Consider the following 22188-nt stretch of genomic DNA (forward strand, 5'->3'; position numbering starts at 1 on the left):
TAAAATAGGATTCTGCCTTTGGTGTCAGGCCTTTGTCAGATATTCTTACATGTTCATGTTCCATTATTACCTGAAAATTGGTGAATATAACACTTCACTCCCCTAAATAATCCGTGAATTAAGTTAAACACATGAGTAAGCCTTTGAAAAATCAGGTTGCTAATGCTTACAAGGTTGGAATCAGAAGTGTAACTGAGGGGAGGCATCCAGGGGAGCAGCGTTGGGTTTTGTCTTTGTCTGGGTAAGTGCAAAATGACCTACTGTACCTCCACAATCAGCACTGTGGCAGCCCAGTTCTGCCCCAGGTGACACAGCTGTCCTGAAGTGGGAGCTGCCATACTGCACCTCTGGTTGCCTTTAAAGATGAACACTTGCCAATAGCATACACATTACTGTCTGAAATTGTATAATTATGCCTAGAGCAGGGGATTTGTGGGAACTATTGACAAAGATGGATTTTTTATGATTTCCTGCTGTACCTTGGAAAATACTTGAGATTCTCTGAAGGAAAGTGCTCTACAATCACAGAGCATTGTTATTTATGATTATGATGATTTTGGTTTTGCGAAAGCTTCTTGGTACAAAGCTAAATTTTGGAATTCTAATAACTGAGCCCTTTTATATAGAATGCTTCATATCTTTATATATTATACAGCATCTCACTACATCCTTTCCTTTCTTCCATTTCTCATCTCATTCTTTTATAAGAGTACACAAACTGAGAAGGATTTTGAAATGCATCAAAGACCACCTTTACACTTCCAGTCAAAGCCATTGGTTTTAAAGGGAGCAAAATAAGCCCTTTTGAAAATCTCATCCACTATCATTAACTTCAAATAAAGTAGTTAGTGCCCTTACCCCACCTCTACTTTGTTTTCATTTTATTAATAGTTCATTATAGCTATATATACAAATCAAATAATTTCTTTTTTTGTTACAGTAAAGAAAACCAGTATCTAGCAAGAGTATTGCTTAATGTTATTCATCTGGTTGACATGGAGTGACTCACCTTACCTTTCCAGTTGTTGTTAAACATATGTTTTTCTTTATTATTAAGTAATCAACTGCTGATATAACAAACTATAAATTAGTAGAGTTTTATTTCTTAACCACATTCCCAATGAGTAAAAGCTACCATTTCATGATTGTTCCAGCAACTGTTATTCATGGTTTCCTCATAGCCACAATAGAGCAAGGAGACACAAAGAGAGCATTTAAAAAATGGTAATAAATGGTATCTACTGATGGCACACAACCACCACCATTCCAGAGAAGAAAAAGATTGTCTCTAACCTAAATGTGAGGTCCAGTTCTCTGAGGTCCCATGTGTCCTCAGTTATTGTTGACCTCAACAGTCATCAAGACTACCTGGGATATGGCAGGGTCAGGCAGAGATGAAGGTCTCTGATTCTGTATGAATTCTATGTGACCACCACACCATAATATGGTGTGTTTGGCTCCTTTCAGATGGGATAAAAACTTCCTTACTTAAATGTTTCTTTCTAAAGTTTAAGCCATTCTTCTACCTACTCGTCTCTTGATGTTATATTACTTTCTGCTCACTGTTGCATTGGGTCTGGGTATTTTTGGACAAATACAAGAAGTAACTGACTAGTTTTGGATAGCACTGGGGAGTCAGGTGAAGCATCAAGCCTTATGTAAAATCAATACAGGCAGTCCTCTACTTAAAATGTTTCAAGTTACAACATTTCGCACTTACAGCATTTATAAATTGACACCTATTTCAACTTTACAACACTTGATCTAATGTGACACCATGACAGCAAGCCAGTCACTGTCACCCATCTCCCTGGAGAACTTCTGTCCAAACTTCCTTGGACACTGCCTTTAAGAAAGCAGATAAGATTCCAGAAAAACCTGCAGCCAAGATTCCTGAGAAGAATCTAGCCAAGAGCCCTTCAAAAAGTCCAGCAAAGTCACCTTAAAGAAGTCCTTCCAAATCACGATGATTGCTATGACAACCTGGTGAGGGGGCTGTGGGTGCTCGACCACCTGGGCAACAGTGATCATCGCCTGCTGGAATTCACCATCCAGCGCAAGGCAGCAGCCCTAGATTTCAGGAGGGCGGACTTCAATGAGCTAAGGAGAATAGTCAGGGAGGCACTGAGGTCCCAGAGGGGAGGGGAGCCAGGTGTCCAAGGAGAGTGGTCACTCCTTAAGGAGACGATCCTCCAAGCCCAAAGGGTGGTAATCCCAACGTGGATCAAAGGGAGCAGGAGGGCACATACGCCCCCATGGCTCACCAAAAGCATCCGGGAATGTCTCCTAGCAAAAAGGGAGGCGAATACCCAATGGAAGGGAGGGGCCATCACCGGGGAGGACTATACTGCAGTTGCTCAGGGATGCAGGGGAGCAGTCAGGAAGGCCAAGGCGGAGATGGAACTGGGACTAGCTTCCTGGATCAAGGACAACAAGAAGTCCTTTTTTAAAGACATAGGGGGAAAAAGAAGTTTCCGGGTAACGTGGGGCCCCTGCAGGACACGCTAGGAAATTTGGTCGTCATACCAGACAACAAAGCCAACATATTTAACAATTTCTTTCCCTCTATTTTCCTAAGCAGGGACTGGAACAGTCACCCCCCCTCTGGGCCCCCCTTAAGCCCCAGGGGAGACGCACCTAGGCCAAGGGTTAGTGAGGAACTAGTTAGGGAACTTCTGGAAGTTCAGCTGGTCCGGACGATCTCTACCCTAGAGTACTGAGGGAATTGGCTAAGGTCATTGCAGGACCCCTGACACAGCTTTACGAGCACTCGTGGTGCTCTGGTGTGGTGCCAGAGGACTGGAAGAGGGCCAGTGTGGATCCCATCTTCAAAAATGGGAGGAAGGAGGACCCAGGAAACTATAGGCCAGTTAGTCTTACCTCGATCCTGGGCAAGCTTTTTGAGAAAATTATTCTGGCGCATATCCACGAGGGGCCAGCAGGGGAGATTATGCTTAGGGGCAACCAAAACAGTTCATTAGCGGCAGGTCCTGTCAGACCAACCTGGTGGCCTTCTATGACCAGATCACCAAATCATTAGATGCAGGGGTAGCAGTGGACGTAGTCTTCGTGGACTTTCGGAAGGCCTTCGACACTGTCTCTCACCCTGTTCTCATTAAGAAACTGGGGGACTGTGGTGTCGACACCCACACAGTAACTTGGGTCGCCAACTGGCTGGAGGGCTGCACCCAGAGAGTAGTGTTGGATGGGTCATTTTCAACTTGGAGGAATGTGGGCAGTGGGGTTCTGCAGGGCTCGGTCCGCAGTCCCGCACTGTTCAACGTCTTCATCAGCAACTTGGACGAGGAGATAAAAAGCACCTTGTTCAAATTTGCTGATGACACTAAGATGTGGGGAGATGTGGACATGCTAGAAGGGAGGAATAGGCTGCAGTCAGACCTAGACAGGTTACAGGGCTGGGCAGATGAGAACAGGATGGGATTCAACACCGACAAGTGCAAAGTGATGCACCTGGGGAGGAAGAACCAGCACCATACCTACAGGCTGGGGAACTCCCTTCTTGTCAGTACAGAAGCAGAAAAGGATCTTGGAGTCATCATTGACTCCAAGATGAACATGGGCCAGCAGTGTGGGGATGCAGTCAGAAAGGCCAACCACACCTTGTCATCCATCCACAGATGCATCTCAAGCAGGTCCAAGGAGGTGATCCTCCACCTCTATGCACTGGTCAGGCCACAGCTGGAGTACTGCGTCCAGTTCTGGGTGCCGCACCTCAAGAAGGATGTGGACAACATGGAGAGGGTCCAGAGGAGGACCACTCGCATGGTCAGGGGGCAGCAGGACAGGCCCTACAAGGACAGGCTACGGGACCTGAACCTGTTCAGCCTCCACAAGAGAAGGCTGAGGGGGGATCTAGTGGCCTGTTACAAACTAGTCAGAGGGGACCAACAGGCACTGATGGAGTCCCTGCTCCACCAAGCACTACCAGGAGTGACCAGGAATAATGGTCACAAGATGGCAGAGGGTGGATTTAGGCTAGATATCAGGAGGCGCTACTTCATGGTCAGGGCGGCTAGGATCTAGAACCAACTTCCAAGAGAAGTGGTGCTGGCTTCTACCCTGGGGGTCTTTAAGAGGCTAGATATACACCTTGCTGGGGTTGTTTGACCCCAGTACTCTTTCCTGCCATGCCAGGGGGTCGGACTCGATGATCTGCTCAGGTCCTTTCCGACCCTAGAAACTATGAAACTATGAAACTAATTACAATATAAATACATTAATGTAGCTATATTACTCATCTGTAATTGATTGAGTACAAAATTCTGGGTTATTTTTGGTGAAAATGGGGTATTGGGGCTTGGTTCAGAATCAATCCCCATTTACAGCATTGTTTCCTATGGGAAAATTGGTTCTGAGTTACAACATTTGACTTAAGACGCCGTTTTCAGGAACTAATTGTGTCATAAGTCCGAGGACTGCCTGTACAACATCCATAGTTACTTTTAAGCATAACATACATGGAAGCATAAATATGATCTCAAAGGTCACTGAAGAAGCTAATTTTCCAGTAAATAGGATTAGCAGTGCCCCTGAAACTATGGCTCTGCAAATACTCATCATTAGTTTTCTCTGTATGTCGCCGTTTCAGTAGTACTAAGGAACGGATTTGACCATTAGTATCATTTGTCACCTCTGAGGTCCTCCAAGGTCATCTTGGGCAGAAGTAAAATAGCACTGTTGTTTTACAATACGAATATCAGATATAAACCCCACTGGCAGACACTTAAAATAGCCGAGTAAACCTCAACTGAACCTCCCACGACTGGTCAGATTGAGGACACTCTGCAGCATTTAATGTTTTAGGATACCAAATATTAACCAAGCACATTAATTGCATTAAACTTCATATTGGCCAAGACAGTGTGGTAAATACGCTATTACAGGTGCATAACAAGGACAGGGGGGACCAGGGCACCAGCTCTGGAAGCCCATTTTGAGGGCATCTATCAGCCCCAGGCACCCTGGGCACTTTTTGGAATTAAGGTGGTACAAGAACAGTAGCTGCTGCTGCTGCTGGCCTGGCTCTGACTCTCTCCTTGCTGCTACTCCCATCCTGGGCAAAGTCTATGGAATTCATACCTTTGCTCTGTTACTCCATTTTAAGGGCTTAAGTTGGACCCTTTTGGCTTACAGGGAAACAAGGCTACAGTCAGTCTATTAAAGCAGAGTATATATTAACAGAGCAAATGCAGGTAGGGAAATGTAAAAAGAAAAAAGAAAGAAAAAAAGCTAGCTTACTAAATCTACATAACTAAAATCAGAGTTACTTAAGTGATTACCTTAATCACTCAACACTTCCTTCAGCTGGATGGCCAGTCCATCATCAGGGGACCAGGGATCATGGGGGCTTTTCCTGCAGTTGCTTCTACCCAGAAGTTCAAATAACTTCTGTGTCTCCATGGAAACCAGCCAGGTGACATGGCAGGGGCTGCTGGGAAATGGAGTCTACCACGGGCCCAGGCAATGGCATACAGGCAACAGGTCATGGCTCTGCCCTGGCTCTGGACTATGCTGTCACCAGTGCAAGATCCCAGCCCTGGAGCAGCTCCCCACCCAGCCACCTGTCTGGCCAGCACTGCTGGGAATGGTCTCCATGGAGCCATGGTCCCATGCTGTCACAGCCCCACCACTTCCAAGGACTCCATGGAAACTGATCACAGCAAGGAGGGCAGGGGCTGCTGGGAAATGGAGTCTGGCCTCTGGCCAGATCCACCGTTTTGCCACCCCTGGTTTATACCTAGACTTCTACCTGTCAAAATGTAACATTGAACTTTTAATTCCTCTAGTGCTGAAGACCATGGGACCTTGGCTATGTCTCATAAAGCTTACATTTCAGTACCACATGCAATGGGGAATGAGTAGTGTGAACCCTTCTTATAGCTTATACATATTGAGTTACCAAAGAAAAGCAGATTTGGATGCATTTAGCACATAGATGTTCCTTTTAAACTGAAGCTGACTTCTTTGCGTAAGCATGGCCCTAGCCCTAGAAACCTATAACTTATTTTTTCTTGAACTCAAATAGACCTTTAAAACAGATATCCATACTAGGTCCAAAGAAAGCAACAGCTTTTCTTTTACTTCACTGTATGCTATGCAGCATACGACTGTCTTTTGATATTTTGCACTCTGAAGTACACTTAAGCACATTCCCATTATGATGACAGAATTCCCAGTCCAGCCTGATTGTTGCCGTGCCACCTATGGCTGGAACGGTGACTACCCTTAGGACTGCAGTGCACACTGCAAGGTGATGCCTTTACCATGCATTCTTTCTCGCTCCATCTCATGTACATGGTGGACACATCTACACATGCACTTCAGCCTATTTTAATGTGCATTAAAACATCTGCAAAAAATGTTCTATAGCTAATATGCATTAAAATAGGCTAATGTTCATTTTTAGAGTACCGCACAATGGAGGTACTAGATTTAATGCACATTACCTAAAGCTCATTAATGAACATGTAGACATGCCCTGTGTTCTACCCCCAGGGAAGCTGTTTCAAGTTGGCCCACTGATTGGGTCAAAAAAGGGTTACTGCAAAAATGAGATTATAATCCTGTAAGAAATCTTGTGAGGCACAGAAAAGAAAATGTTTAAATTGTATGTGCATGAATGAGGTGGTTTACAGGCAATCCCCGCTTAATGCTGTTTCGCTTAGTGCTATATCACTATAACACTCATTTTAAATTGATACCTGATTTCACTTAGCACTCAGCAAGTTTCATTATAACACTTGCAGTCACCATCTTGGGTCATTAAAAATAATCGTGGTCACCATCCTGGGCCGTCAAACACTTTCAGTTTTGCTTGACGCTTGTTTCGCTTAATGCTCAGCTTTTTGGAACCAATTAAGAGCGCTAAGCAGGGGTTGCCTGTAAAGTCAAATGTAAATACCACACTAGATCTTCTGAGGTAAAGCTTGTATCTGGTATGTGAAATTCCCATGGTACAAGTTATAAGCACCTGAGGGAGGGCAAATTTCTCCTTCCATGATTTGAAGATTGAGCCTAGCAGCTATTAGTGATGACATAACTTTCCTATGATGTTTGGTCCGTCTTGGTCCCTTTGCTTGCCTGCCTGGCACTAGTTAGTGCAATATTGAAACAGGCGAGGCTTGCGAAAGAGGCTAAAAAAGTAGGGATTCCCTATTCCCTCCTCAAGCCTCCTGGGGGAAGATATAGCTGGATAATAGTAGAAGGAACTCCTGGGTAGGCCTGTGCTACATAACACAGTGCCATGCAGAGATCTCCCAGTTAACTTCAGTCTGAGTACCAGGAGCAGTATAATTTGTGTTAATCTGACACTTCACCCAGCTAATTTGATCTTGCTGCTTGTACAGTTCAGACATGCCTCTGTGTGCCTTTGCCTTTCTTAATTTTGTTTTGCAAACAGAAAAGACACTCCAGCCTTTTTGTACTCTCTGGAGCGTTTTGTTTTCACTGATATTTTTAAAAGGCCTTTGGGAAACTAACTGATAAGTGAGAGCTTGAATTTTCTTTGTCTCTTTTTTAAAGAAAAATATGAATTAAAAGTTCTTTTTTCATTTCCCTCCCATAGCCCCAAGCAGTGTCCTCTGCCTCCTGTTAAACTTATCGAGACAAAGGGAGAAACACAGTTCTGCTCATATGTCCTTAATGCTCATATGTCCTTAATGCAGGGCAGGTGAGATCTAGCTCTGGTCTGAATGGTGATCTTTATTACTTAGCTAATGCCAGTGAAATTTTGTATTTTCTGCTTGGTTCTTTCCTTATGCAGTTACTAGTTAGTTCCCCAAAAGCCTTTTAAAAATATCAATGAAAACAAAACACTCCAGAGAATACAAAAATGCTTTGAAAATTGCATTTGATCTACCCTTACAAAAAAGCTTGGGGATAGAGGAGAAATTTAACTGCTTTAGGCCATGATCCTCTAAAGCAGGACTGTCCAACCTCTAAGCCCCCAGGGGCCACGTGCCATGTGGGCCAAACCGGCATACCATGTGGACACTTCCCCCCTGCCCTGCCTCCACCACAGGCATCACTGTACCACGTAAGTGCGATCCCCTGCTCCCCATGTGCAGCCCCAGTCCCCCCTTCATTGCAGCCCTAGATTCCTCCTCCTCAGCTTGTGCAGCTGCACTGCCCTGACTCGTGGGGTGAAGGCAGGAAATATCAGCCAAAGAGGAAGGTGGGGAGCCTGGAGACTCCGGCTTCTATTGCAGTCAGAGCTATTGGGGGGGAGTGAAGGCCTAGTGAGAACCTGTGGACCACACATTAACCCCAGAAGGCCACATGAAGCCTATGGGCCACCAGTTGGGTAGCCCTACTGTAAAGGTTTAAATTTATGGACTGTGGCAAGTACAGGTGGGATCACTCTTAGTGTCAGTGTCTTTGCAAAACCATGGCCCTGGAAAATGCTGTGTTTTTTTACAAGGCTGGAGGTCATGCTTGTGAGAAATGTAAGCCCTTTTAAGGTCTATATCCGGGATGATTTTCCTACATCAGGGACACCTGGACTGTCATAACTGCATACAGTGCCAATGGAAAAGAGAGATCAGTTAGCTGATAAATCTTAGTGGGAAAAATCTACTCTCACCAACGTAACACAAACAGAAAAAATGTTTTCCTGGAAGAATGCATACACACAGGAGATATTTAATATTTTCCTCTTTATAGATAATCTTTTTTAAATGCCTCTTTAGAACCAAACTGATAAATTTGCCAAAAGACTGCTCAGTAGGATTTTACACATAGATCAAGCCCACACAAACAAAACATTGGGAAATTCATGCGTTTGTGCACAGCAGGAAAATACAAAGCATGCAGAACTTAGACACGCAATGATTTTAAAGTTTTTTTTCATGTTCTGGTTGCTCATAGCTTTGGCCTCCAAAATCATTTACTTGGTTTAAGCTAAAATGGCAGCATTGGTTTTCACTCTCAGCTAACCTTTAATATCTTTCTTGGTTCACTGAATTAGAGAAGAGCCAACTCTAGGGGATTTGGCTAAAAATTAAATCTGGACTCACTTAAATATAATCAATGAGCAGGTATTAAATGAATACACCAAGGCTAGGTACAGACATTCAAAAAGCCCACGCTGGAATTGATCTGAATTACACAGTTTTCTGTAATCAGCATAGTTTAGATAGGTAGCGCAGAGAACACACATTTCCCCTTTGGTGAGGAGGAGCGGGGGACAAATTTTAGACCGGGTTCTGCCATTTTTAACTAGTCTTGGTGTGCTAAACTTCTGTCCTGTTATGGGTATAGGCCAATTTTGTGCGCCAAACTTCTGTTATAAATATAGACTGGTTTCCAATAACTTATACCTGTAAAACTGTAATGTCTGCACCTGGCCCAAAAATAAAAACAGACATTTCATTTGAGTCAGTTCTGACTGATCCAGGTCAAAACCTGAGAGTAGTAACAGCCTTTTACTCAAACAGTTTGACCCTGAGTTGAATGACAATTAACTCAAATTAGCCATGTTTGTCCTTGGAAAAAGTGTTACCTCGGCTATTTTACAGGTACTTATAGTGAGACAATAGGCAGTAGGATTCCAGGACAAAATATATTATCCTGGAAGAACTACAGGGTCTGTTTTTACCCTAAGTTGTTCTGTGAGATGCTTGATCTTCATTCTGTATGATTATTGGGGTGTTTTCCTTGAACAAAATGTCTTGCTCTCTGGCACGGCTCTGGGGGTTTTTTCCTAGTTTCAGTTTATGTCACTTGCATGTTTCAGAGAACTCATTTAATACAGCATTGCTGTTTGGCCAATATACTAATTTTGCTTCATATTGTTAACATAATATCCATTAAAGAAGGAAATATTTGCTGGCTAGTAAGATTTATTTACCTTGAGAACTGTTACATTCTTATGTTCAGCAAAGCCCCAGTTCAGGAAAGAACTTAAGCAAGTGTTTAATTTAAAGCACATGTTTTAGTCCTGTTGGGTTCAACCAAACGTAAGCCCATTCTTTAAGTTTAGCATGTCCTTAAGTCTTTTTTTCAACAAAGGGGCTTTCTTGAATCAGGACGCAAAACAGCAAACCATGTGTTTATTGTTTCATACATTCTGATAGTTGCAACAAAAATATCTGACAATCTCTGTGATTCTGTTATGAATAGAAAAGTAGTCATTAAAGACACGGTCCAATTATGAGAAAAGTTGCTTGTGTGTGTATCTTCTAGGGTTTTTTCCTGTGTTATAGTGTGACAGTCCTAATCCCATGCTTGTCAGATCTTGGTGACACCACATCAATACATAGTTTGTATGCACAGACGATACAATTGAGTTTCTTTTCCTGTAGCATTTCTGTGCATCTTAGTTCTGGGCATGTGTGCATGGATCCTCCATGCACGCATCTGACTAAGGCTGAACCAGATGATTCCTGCCTCACTTTTGCAGACTGTTCTTCTGTTTTAGAAACCACAAAAATGTTATATCCACATAGTTGTGTTCATAAAAAAAAATCAGGGTTTTAGTAAATTATTTTCGGCTGTTCAGTAAGGCAAACAGATGGATTAACACATTTTAGAGCAGGTTAAATATTTAAATAGGGACTGAACTATCATGTTACCAGAGATGAGGAGAAGTTGATCTCCAGCCACAGAAATGAAGTAAAATCATGCTTATAAGATGCAGGCTATGAGAAAAAATATACCGACAGGTTCTTCAACCTAAGTGGACGATGGAAACAACAATAAAAGAGGGTAGCATTCTGTCAAAGGATAGAAGTGGGAGGCCTACCAATATAAACTGTAGAGTGAGAAGAGCAATATTGAAACAGGTGAAGCAAAACAGAACATGAAGATCTTAGGATATATTTTTTTTAAGTTCTTAAACAACATAGCTGATACGTGCTGAAACTGAGAAAGTGATGACAGGGGAGGGTTTAGGATAAGTAACCCTGAATATGAAATTATACATGATATTAAAGCATTCAGATGCCTTCTAAGGTACTTAATCCTCCCCATATGCTGCACCAGTAGCCCAAGCACAAAACTCAAAACTGGAGTCTGCTCTAAGAGCCAAATCCCTAACAATTGATACTGCAGTGCTTATATTTTAGCAGTACAGTCTTTTAAAGGATCTGGCCTTTGTGCCTTTATTTTTCCCATTTGTAAAACTTAATACTTCTCCACTGTGGTATTGTGCTAAGATTCAGGGAGCATGGGGCATTTACATGCAAGGATTATGTGGGTCAGGTAAGCAGAGGGGGGGGTTTATCACTAAGTGGAGGTATTGTTCCAAAAAGATTTAGAGTGCCATTGTGAACACACAGTATATTGTGTGGCATTACTGGGAAACAAAAGGTCTGGTGGAAAAAGCCTTTCTGAAGAGGCTGGCATCAGTAATTGAAGAGAACTGAAAACATGTCTCTGGATATATATAAAATGCAGCCTAATAGAAAGAGGCAAATGGGGATGTCTTTGGGATGAGCTTTTATTCACATGGCTACTATAGAGTTTTATTGTCATCTTAAATGCCGAATAAAAAATATTTTGCCGTATTGTGTGTTTTTACAACTATAACAAGTGAATTGTACAGGGATATATAATTGAGGTAGATTCAAAGGTATCATCTGCAGATAAAAGTTTCACTCACTCCTTAAGAATATGATAACATCTTACTCAATACATGCAATGAATATATTTATAGGCTGTATTGTGGTTTAGTTAATTAAGCTGATGTTTTATTTTGTTTTTATTAACTTTGCAAAATCCAGTGTGGACAGAGTGTTAAGGACTAATTTGTTACCCACACTCAAATGGGGAGTTCAGATGGAAATACTTTATCTCGGGTTTTTTAAAAACCTACTAGATGCCAAAGAGTCTTGAAACAATTACTTTTAATGAGCTTATCAAGATTTATAGCAGCTGAATTAAATAGATTTAAAAGATTCAAGTCTCAGAGCCTCATTAAAGGTAAAAGACACCACTGTACTAAAGACCTCTTATACATGTGTTAAACCTACCTAAAGTCTTCAAAGTAGTATTTAAGTGCTGTGTTGGTCTTCATTCTGGAGGAAAAAATGTGTACATACAGAAAATCAGACTGGAAGATCTTCTTTTAACCGTTCTTTCTATGCTTCCCAATCATTTTTTCCTCACAATGGTAACATTCACATTTTTGTTGTTTCTCTTCTGTTTTTAAAATAGAAAGTCTGACATACTGGAAATCTCTGTTCATCCATCTATGGGAGACTTGCTAAAGAAGTCAAAAAAGAAAAGATGATCTGATGACCTGTGCAGAGAAAATGCTAAGGTATGCCTGAAAAATGCAGTGTGTAGAGCTTCAGAGTGGATTATTTCCAGGAATTAAATGGCAAAACAATCATTTGGAGTTATTTCCAGAGCCTTTAATGCTGTGAAATGTATTTTTGTCAGAATTCATCAAGGTCTGATGTCATATTTTGACTGACTACCAAAATACCCTGGAATCCATATATTGGATATATGGGTATAATCCAAAATAATGACCATTTTAATTTGCTGCTTCTGTAGGCTGTAATTGGAATTCTGTTAACCCTTAATATTTGTGAAAGAACCCCCCACCCAAAAAAAAAAACCCCTCAACCTTAGCATAATTACAACAACAATTGAAAAATAAATATAAATCACCATGGTTCTATTGCATTTTGACAGTCCCTGAAAAGAGTCCTAATTTTTTTGTCTCCTTGTCATTTATACCCACTGCAAACGGGTGCCCACTTAGGACATATGGCTATAAGCTTGTTTGCACTGTTTAAAAAGGACCACAGTGACCTGCAAATTTGCCACTTAAGAAACACAAAACAGCATGTCTAATAATATATAACTTAATTATGCATACTGACACAAATGTAAAGCATGCACATAGGGCTTCTGAGGTTCTCAACACTCTGTACAGACTGTAGAGTGAAAACAGGCTCCAGTTAGCAGACCAGCACAAAACTGTATACAGTGCAATTGTCATTTGAGCTCTGAGGATTTAAATAGGATTTCTGAGATGCAGAAGACTTCTAGGCCAGGAACAGACATTACACTAACTGATTGGAAACCAGTCTATACCTATAACAGAAATGTGACATACATATATTGGTTTAAAAATGGTGGAAACCAGTCAACGATTTGCACCCATCTCCCCAAAAAGACCAAATGTGTTTTCTGTTCATGGTTTATCTGTACTACTCCACTTACAGAAAACCACATAACTTAGATTGATTCTGCCTCAGGCTTTTCAAATGTTTGTACCTATCCCTGTTGGTAATTAATGAATTGTTATACTATATTCCTGTAAGATAAATGCTAACCCTGTTTCACCCATAGTGAAATTGAGCACAGAGGATTTAACCAAGTATGTAGAAGACCCACAAGACAGCCTGTATCTCATGATCCACTTTTTTTTTTTAGCCATAAAGCTATTCTCTCCTCCCTGCTCTCCTGCAAACTTTTTACTGACATCAAACTTTTATAACTGACATATATGTCTTTACTAACATATTTTTAAGTAATGTAAATATAATCTTTTTGCCAGACCCTGGATAGGGTCTGGGTTCAAATTAGGGGTTTAACACCAAACATAGTAAAACTATTTGTCTGTCAGTAAACAGTTCACAAATAGTAAGTAAAAAAATGTCTTGGATTGGCAACACTGCTGGATTACAGCAGTGTTTTTATACCATGCTGAATCCCAAAGGGATCTTTTATTCACCCACAGACCCTGATACCCCTGTCCTCAGCTTGCACTATGGTGCCACCTGCAGCCTACCCTTCCAGCCTTACCACAGCTGGCTTTGCACAGACCCCCAGAGAAGGACCCCCTGTCTCAGCACAGACCCCCAGAGAAGGACTACTGTCTGTATACATGTGAGACAAGCAATATTACAGGCAATGGGGATGCAGCAGCAGCAGAAGCACATAGCTTGCAAAGGATGGCAGGGAGCTACAGAGTCCTGTGAGCCACAAAGCCCTGAAATAGCTTTCTTCAAGGTGCTGTGGACTTTCTCTCAGACACCAGGCAGCGCTGCTGTGCTCTCTCTGTCTGCTTCAATAGTGCCTTGAGCATCTTTCCAACCTTGGAGCTTGATTGAAGCTCTGGCAGTTTACTTTTTTATGAATTGTTCATTTTTTTATGGACACCTGGTGAGCCTGGCTCACAGGTTTTGCATCCATTATACATGCACGTCAGTAAGTATCCATGTACATAGCATCAGTATAGAAATTGTCTTGCAAATTGACATAGAATGCTTGACTAGAAAAATTTGGAGTGTCAATGACAGTCTCAGAGATCTATTTGAAATCCTCAGTGCAAAAAGGCCTCCATGAACAATACCAGGTGGTCTTAGGAAAAGGATAAACATGATACTATAGTACCAGTAGGCAAATCTATCAACATCCCCTCTCTTCGTTTATGGCATGATGTTGATGGGTAAACTCTATGAATCCTTTTCCAATAGATCCTTCCATAAGTACAAGGACTGCTGGTAATAAATAATTGAAAGCATTTCTTTTGTATGCCTGGTATATCATTCTTTGAATCTGTTCATAAATGTCAGGTGACATGTTACCTGCTTTTATTCTAAAAACAAGGTAGAAGCCATCTACCCTAATGAAAGGAAACATAATGTTTCTGTTGTAAAGCATTTTTCTACCATATCTTGTGCAACTATTGCTGCTTTCTCCACCTCTCTCTCTTTTTCTAAAAGGTCTTATTCAGCAACAAATTGCAAAAGATAATTCCCTTCTTTCTCCTCAGGTCTTTCTTTACCATGAGTTGAGGACAGTAATCAGTAGGAGGAAGAGGTGTGATTTTCAATGCAGAGAGAAGAAAATTTATTTTAAGATAAATCATGAACTGTAGTAGGGGTGACTGAGTCATCCAGTATAGCTGTTTGAGGGAGGAGGGGGCAGGAATTTCTGCAGGGCATTTTGGGAACTTAAAATCCCAAAAAAGTTGGGTAACCATACACAACTACATAGTCACAACAACTGAGTATGTGCCAAAGCAGCCATAACCCTTACGTACACACCTTGGGGATACATAGTAGACTTAGATGTTTGAAAATGGAGATGTCCAGAACTTGTGTCTACCAGGCTTAGCCTCAGGAACCAACAAGTGATAAGGGTGCCCCTCTTTTGTCCTATAACTCAGTGGCATTCACCTGGATTGCTGGAAGTCTGGGCTTCTGGGTCCCCCTCATCTAGAATGGATTTGAATCAGTACCTCTTTCACTTCCTAGCGCAGCCCACTAACCCCAAGTCAGGCTGGGGCAATCATCTGGAATGCTGGAAGTCCTGGGGATATGAACCAGGACTTATTTCACTTCCTATCACAGCACTCTAACCATCCACCACAGGTCAGGAATTACCTACACCATTCTCCAGCACTGCTTTTGAAGTTAAGCCACTAACATAGCCTTTGGGGAAAAAAGTATGGAAGGCAGTGCAGGTGGAAGTTTCTGCCTCACTGGGATCAAAGGCACCAGCAGGAACATACAGCTCCTCCTTTCCAAGTCAACAGACATCTCCCTGAGCCACACACCCTATATACCTCCATGGCTTCTCTCCTACAAAGCTCAAGAAAGTTGTACCCATCCTCTCATTGAGCAGTGAGGCAAAACGTGAATGGCAGAAAACTTGCAGACCATAAAAATGAAGGGGAGAACCTTTTGATTGTACTTGCTAATATTTTTCAGCAAGGAGTAAATTATGAGAAGCAAAGAAAATGGGATCTGTTCTGTTTCCTGATGCCTCCTGAGCCTTATGCAAGAATGAAGACCCCTTTCTTAACTCTTGGTCTCATTCTGCTTGAATAAAAACATTAAAATTTGGACTTGACTGAATTGTGTGGAGATGGTCAGAAATGCTCACAACTTACCTTAGAATATACCAGATCCTCCAAAGGTTCCACTTGTGACCTAAAAGTCAGTAGATGACTTGAAACAAGGAGAGCAAAGGGGCAACCTTGCAAGGGGGCTGGTTGTTTATGGAATAAAAAACTGAAAGCATTAGCATTGTTAAGATTTCACTGCGGCATTGTGTTCCGACAGCGTGTATTACAGCAAGGGCTACAGGTGGCAACTTGGAAAGAGCCCATAGATTTTTGAGTTCCATCTGAAAGGTGACCTTGTGGTTTGACAGGTTGGCGTCCCATGAGTAAGTTGTTATTAGGCAGACCACTAATGCTTATCCACAGCGCTATTGCTGTACCTTTATTGGGAATGTTAAATGATGTGGTATGCACCACAAAGACCACTGTCCAGAGGAAAGCACTTAGAGGAAGGGAGAGGGGGGGTTAACCACAAAGTGTTTACCATTCTAGTGTGCACTGAAAAAAATGTAGTTGAAAACAGGATTTTCCTTTATCGCTCTTTGTGCATTGTGGTTTTACACAGGCTGCACAAGAGGTTCCTTACAACACTGGTTCTCCAAAGCAGATGGCAAACAATGACTAACCCATTCCTCCCCAATGCTCAGGAATGAATTGAAGTCAAGCCTAGCCTATCACTGAGGTTCCACTTAAGTTAGCAATGTCTTGCAAAAAAGTTCTTATTGAAATCCAAATTCCACAGGGCTTAAAAATGTTTGGATCACGGTGTCTTTCTTCAAGCCCATTTTGAATATTGACGTTAATATGGACGGATGAAACAATATTTTGCATGTTATTAATAACAGATGACAGCTCATACTCCCATTTAAAATCCATTTATTGTGAATGAAATATTAACGATTGTAACTTGTGCATGTACTTTTACAAGCTCTTCCTGAACAACTTTAGGACTCCATAGACTACTGCTTGATATTATCCCAGGAACTTTAAGGCTTTTTAAACGGGAGGTTTGAATGTTTGCCTTGCTTTAGTAGTAAGGATATTAGACTTAAGATATCAAAAACTAAGGTAATGGGTAATTATATGTTTGCTATACACTCTTCTTCCTGGCATTGTTTATTTTTTGATCTTAGTATTTAAGGATACAGAGGTTTACTATGGAGAAACTTTTATGAACTGTTGTGAATTCATGATAATTGGAAGTAAAATGGGATTGTCTGAAAATTGGGTGTTATTGTATATCAGAAGGTAAATAGTGGACATGTTGCTGAAAGGCAGATCAGAATGAACAATGAATGATATTTATCATTGGGTATTAATTTTATTAGCAGTAAAAAGAGTCAGGAATATGTATAACAACTGTTTACTTAAGCAGTTTTCTTGAGAATTTCATCTAGCAATCCTGTCCCATTGAAGTCAATGGCAAGATTTCCATAAGTTCATCCTATAATATTAAACATAAACCAATTTAGTGTTTCTTCAAAGAAAATGAAATTAACGATGTAAAACTTACACACACACGCGCGCGCACGCACAACATCATAGCTGAGTAGCAGATGCATAACAAGGCAGCTGGGCACCCAAGGCAATGGGATGCATGGAGGCAGAGCAATTTCTAGGTATTGCCATGCTGCCATCACAGTTGTGTGGTTGCAGCACCCAGGTCTGCCCTGGTTGCCCTGTCTTAGTTACACTACTGCTGGGTAGCTGAATATGTTTATTATTAACAGCCACTTTTAAGAAAACATTTAAAATGCTAACGTAATGCTGACTAACTTGCTTGTACAGAGTATTTCTGAGCAAGGATGGGGACTTTTTTCTTAATTATATTTTAATTAACTTTAGACAATTTTTTTGGAAATCAACACTCCTGTTGCAGTTTTATATCAGAAAGAATGGTTGGGGGTAAACACTAGCCCTTTCCTACCATTTATCTATCCTCTCTCTGTTAATAAGTCATTTTGCATGTACCTTACTTACTCATCATTTAAAAAAAAAATGGATAAACATATTTATAAACATAGGATTCTCTCTGGAGTCAGCTTGGCCCAAAAAGTGAATTGTGACTCATGAAAAAACACATTTTGGAAGCAAGAGTGCACCTCCTTACAGAACAGGGGCTTGTAGCCAGTGGGGCTGTGTGTGGGGCCTGCACAAGCTCCTTGCATCAGTGGAGAAATGTATAGTAGTATGGGTTTAGGTTTCTATGCGAGAATTAAAATAATAATAAAAATAATACTATATCATAGGTAAATAAATCCAGAATAATAACTATAACATACATCCCTATCTATGCACACACTGACTCTGATGTGTGCAATACAGTACAATATTGCGCACCTCAATGCATAATTTTAAATGAGTAATAAATATTGGATTCATAGATTCATAAAGTGTAAGGCTGCAAGGGACCTTGGAAAATCATCAGGTCCAGCCCCCTGCACTAGACAGAAAATGTGGATTCTTTGCCTTTAGATACTGAGCCTTTAAGGTTCATGCTTTCCAGCTTTTCTCTGCCACTGTGAGGATAAGATGTTATTTGTTTGTTTGTTTGTCATCTGAACAGAGAACTTTGTGTCAGGTCACCAGTTTAGAAGCTGAGGCATTAGGAAAAACAAATGCTATTTTTGGCCTGTGATAAAAATCATGCAACTTGACAGCACTGCTTTTACGATTTAGGAAGATTGTTTTTTAACAGAGCATTTATGCGCTTGCGTGTAAATTGACTATGTGGCATGGAGTATGATTAGCAACAGCTTTTGTGTGTCATGGCACAGGTTCCCATACACTCCTGACAACATGTATATTCATGAGACTCGTGACATTTTCCCGCATCTGCTCTTATAACAGATTTCATATCCAAGCAGCATTTCATTGATGTAGAACACTGTTGCATTTGACGTATAATTGCTTTTCATCTAGTTGTGCGATTACTTCGTGACACCTAGTGGATATTTTGGTAGCAGTGCTGACAGCTGTATCTCAAGCCTTTTTTTTTAATTGCATGATCTGCCTTGGAAGCTCAAACCATATTGCAAACTTCTCTCTTTCGCTTTTTTGTTTTCTTGCTCACTTTGTTTTCTCCCTCACTGAGTGCATCTTGCATAACCCTTGAGGTATATTCAGTTATATTACATGTGGTAGTTATGTGGCTAGATAAAAGTACTATTTCACACTGAAAAAAAATCATTGTATCCCAGAGTAGCAATGGAAGTAAACATTTTAAATGTCTGCTCAAAACCCACAACCATGCAGTATGCAGCATGTTATCAAAACCCACAACCATGCACTGTCTTCTTGTCAACTTAATCCTAGATGCCTGATCAGTAAAAGGTCCACTTCTTGTTATAGTCCGTTATTCAAAACTGACTCAAGGTATGGCATAATTAAATGCCAACAATGTTTTTTTAACAAAACAGGATGTATTTCAACTTACAAACCTGTTCTTCTTGTAGCTCCAAATTTTTATGTTGTCCTTCAAGTATGGAATAGTTTAAAAAGAAAAGGTGTCCAAAACCATTTAATATACTCTCGACAAGAAAATACAGAGGATAGAAAAATATTTCCATAGTTCTTGTTCTAAAAAGAATCTTTGAAGGAAAGTGGCATATTGGTTCCTTTATCATTTGTAAAGATTGAAATTTGGTGAATAATTAAAATATTCTCCTAGAAATCAGCTGTTCAAATGAGACTAGGAGGAAATTTTTCAGCTTATTTACATCAAGAGAACAAAGTCAGAAAATGACTTACCAAATGCATGACCTACTTTCACATCATACAGTAAAAAATATATCTTAATTTACATCTGTCATGGATCCTTTGCCTGAAGCATGTTTCAGAGTCATTTTTGTTCAGAAAAATGTTCAAATGCTGTCCAATACATTAGTTAGAAATGTTGTGTCAATATTTCTGTCTCATTTTTATTTGGCTGCTATTTTTATGTTGATTGGGGAAAATTGTTGATTTGAACTGGAAGTCTGCTTGAAGTTCATACTCTTATTGTGTCATAAGTGTGCATGTTACTTTAAAATTGCACCAAATGATTAATAAACTCCCTTCCCAAAAGCTCTTATGATCTTCAGGCATCTATATAGTATGCTAGGGAACAAAGACAAATTGATGTGTTGCCCATTACCAGGCTTTTCAGTAGTTTACTAAGGATAGTGGCTTGAAGTACATTATTAGGGAGTTGTGAAGTTAACCTGGAAGTACAGTTATTTAAAAACTGGAGCCAAATAATGACCAGATACCTGCTTTACATAGTGATAGGCTGTTATAGCAAATATTAGGGGAAGGCAGACATTTTTCATAAATAGAAGGTTTCATGTAGAAATACATATGAGCCATGAAGAAATTGATTTTAGAGACCATTTAACGTTTCAAGTAAATAGATTTTAGTTTTCCGTGTGCCCTTTTTCAGAGAACCTGTTTTTCATATAGGTTTCAGATTTCAAAATAGGAAAATGTAACAGCTAACTGTGTCTTTAGTACAGATTGATATGGCGTTCTTTCTCTGTATTCCTCTTAACTGATCATCATAACGGTTCCCTTGCGACTCTCACTGATGTAAAATTAGAGCCTTCAGCAACAGCATCATGAATAATTGATGCTGAGAATCCAACACACCATTGAACACTGGCAAAGATCTGCTTACTCTCTATCACCTGAAGCCATGGTTTAACTCCATTAATGAATGTTTAACTACTATGCACTTTATTCTCCAACTAAAAAGACCTATGCTAGAATAAATCCATTGAGAGCCCTAGTCACCTGAGAAAACAATAAGTTGCACAGAGAGAGTTGAAAACAGACAGGGCTGTGTGACAGAGCATACAAACACTTTACTTCTATATCTGGAGGAGCTCACAGTGTAAATTAGTTGCTTCGTACCACTGTGCCAAACCTTCAGGAGGATTCTTGGAGCACTGTGTACTAACCAGGTCAAGGAATGCATCCTTGGTGCATTTGACTTCATCCAGCTGTGAAAGCTGCCATGTTCACAAAGGGCCAGGTGCCTGGACTTCTAGGCTCTTTGATCTTTTCTGCAGGGCCATCAAGCCTGATGCCACTGGTCCTGTTTACATCACACAGTCCCATACATCACAACTAGTTTTGTTTGTGCCATGAAACTGCTTGGACATTAAACTATTGCTATGGGTAAGAGAGAGTAACAAAATCATGCTCTTATAATGTATGGTACATTATCATGTGGTATCCTGTAACCTTTTTCATTTTACACTGCCAAAATATTCCCTTCCATGTCTCCATCTAGACTGCATGTTGATGTAGCTGTGTACCTCTGGTAGCATGAGCTGGCCATGCAGAGTATATACAAGCCTTGTACTGTTGGTGTCATTTTACTGGTTGCATGCAAAGTATGAAATGCACTGAATTTAAAATAATGGATTAGAAAAGGGATAAAATCCTGGTGGAAGCACAAATGCATCTTTTTTTTAAAATCATAACACAGTGTGAGCCATTATCTATGAACAGTAATACAATTACAAAGCTGTTACTGTATACAGTAATCTGATAGCCATAGAAGAGCAATAAATAATTGTGTAAAAAGAAGAAAGGGATCCTATTTAACAGTACTATTTCTGGTAAATTAACTGGTGATATACTAGGGCTATTTGCAAGAAACAGCTAGAACTAATATCAAAGTCTCAGTGGGCAGAGGGAAGGGAGGGAGAAGGTACACCATGCAACATGTGCCTGTGGACATTATACCTTCAGAAGGCTGGGTCAAACTTAATGCTTCTGGAATAAACCTGCCACATGTACTTCTTTCACTAGAGCACTCCAGTTATTGTCTATATACAGTGGACCAGCTGTGCCTTCCTCCCCCATCCTGTTCAATGGAAGCATAGTAGGACAGCTTCATAGCAGAGTCAGCTATGACACCCAGTAAAGACTGGCTGCCACAGTACCAATGGTGGTGGCACCATCAGCTGCTGCTACAGCAGTGACTATTTTTGCACCTCCACCTGCAAAAGCATCACCCAGGGCTGCTGCTCCTCCATCCCTCAATACCTCTTCCATCCCACGCCACCTCCACCCCCAGTTGTACTGCTGCTATCCAGGTAAACCTTTCTGGGAGCATCTACATGTGCACATTTGCTTCATAGTAACTGAAATTACTGTGTAGTACAGGTACGTGTCTACATATGTATGCCCATACTATGCAGTAAATATGACAACTTATGATGACTTGAACATAAATTTGATACCTGCATTCAGGTATCAAATCTATGCTGGATTAGCTACTGTGCAGTAACACTCGTGTGAATGGGTTACTGCACAGTAATGCAGGGGGCCTCTCTGCTGGGTCTGCCCAGCCACTAGAGGGCCAGCCTGAGCCC

General features: G+C 40.9%; 1 long non-coding RNA gene across 3 annotated transcripts in view; it reads left to right on the forward strand.

Annotated features, from left to right (window-relative positions):
• The window catches only part of LOC149866508 (uncharacterized), a 129659-nt gene that overhangs the window by 102853 nt on the left and 4618 nt on the right, over window positions 1-22188 (forward strand). For 2 of the 3 annotated variants that reach the window (XR_016441909.1, XR_016441907.1), the window contains one exon: window positions 12175-14337. This is a non-coding gene — a long non-coding RNA (uncharacterized LOC149866508). Of the gene's footprint in view, window positions 1-12174; window positions 14338-22188 lie in introns of those variants that run through there. The other variant, XR_016441908.1, reaches the window with a different exon arrangement.

Source organism: Crocodylus siamensis, chromosome 4 (assembly GCF_052110815.1).
Source record: "Crocodylus siamensis isolate JL-2025a chromosome 4, ASM5211081v1, whole genome shotgun sequence".
Classification (NCBI taxonomy): Eukaryota; Metazoa; Chordata; order Crocodylia; family Crocodylidae; genus Crocodylus; species Crocodylus siamensis.